Raw genomic sequence first — 1394 nt, 5'->3', positions numbered from 1 at the left:
GTAGCTCCCTGGTTGGCTGCTCACTATCGGCCCAGATGACGCCACGGGACAGGCAGGGCGCAAGGGAATGGAAATTTACCCGGCACATGCGCAGACCGCTTGTTTACTAGAACACCGGATGCCAGCACCATCTTGCCATAGCGATTGTGAGGACGGCTCCCCACATGCCACCTTTCTTTTGGGTTCCCAGACGTCTCTGGGAGGGGGCAAAAAAACTGTTCTTTATGTTCTGAAACTTACTTCACCAAAGCACAAAAATCCCGACATGCTGAGTGGCCACGGTCTGAGACCTTCAACCACTTGGCTTTATTCTGAGTTTTGTCAATGTTTTGTCACTCCAAATAGTCCAAATAAATGACCCGACTCTGTTCTGCCTCTAAGAAAACTAAAGCCCCTCCCCAAGCCCAAGAAACCCTCGTTCCCCCTGGTCAGCAGACCCCGTTTTCTCCCCCCAGAAGCTTGGTTTAGGTTCTGCCATGCAGCATCAGGAATTTTCTCTGAACTTTATGTTGCAACCCGACCTTTAGCCCTGGTGCTTTCTGGTTCCCTCTGCTGATTCTGTATTCCTCATATGACTTGATACTTTATTGGTCAGTGTCTGTGTGCTTATTGTGATGTTTGCCTTGAACAGGACTTACCCATCAGAAAAGGCAGATAGGCAGGTGTCATTTTCAAATGTACAGTTTATTGCTCACACAACAGAGAGAGGAAAATAACTCAAGGTCAGAGTCAGGCCAGAGGCAGGAGAGCCCGGTGGGAGGATTGATCACTGGGTCCTTTGTTGGCTAGCATAGGTTGCTCATTTGTGTTGAGGTTTGGTGGAGACCAACATCTACTGAACCGGCAGGAATTTGGGGTTTTTTTTTCTAGCCCTTCTGGACCCTACAGAGGTTCATCTCATTCTTTCAGATGTCTTGGTCCCTGCTTTGATTGATGTGAGCCATCAGCTCCTGCGGTTTTGCTGATCATATACAGGGATTCGCTTCTGACATCATTGTGTTGAGCAGGAGTGCCTCCATCTTTGTTTTCTTTGGTTTGTGTTCTAAGTATTCACTACAGTATTCCCCAAACAATTTCAGTCTCTTAATGTCAGAATGTATTTTGTCTCAAGAATTATAGATTATCAGTTATTATTACTGAACAAATAAATAATTATCTAATTACTGTTAACCAAAATAACTTAAATCCACTAGGTCATGGTGGCGCATGCCTATAATCCCAGAAATGGGAAGGGCAGAGGCAGGAGGATCTCTGAGTTTGAGGCTAGCTTGGTCTACAGAGTGAGATCCAGAACATTCAGGGATATAAAGAGAATCTCTGTCTTCAAAAACCAAACCAAACACACACACACACACACACACACACACACACACACACACACACACAGGACAAAA

This window comes from Mus pahari, chromosome 4, assembly GCF_900095145.1.
Source record: "Mus pahari chromosome 4, PAHARI_EIJ_v1.1, whole genome shotgun sequence".
NCBI classification, from domain to species: Eukaryota; Metazoa; Chordata; class Mammalia; order Rodentia; family Muridae; genus Mus; species Mus pahari.
This window is presented reverse-complemented; position numbering follows the sequence as displayed.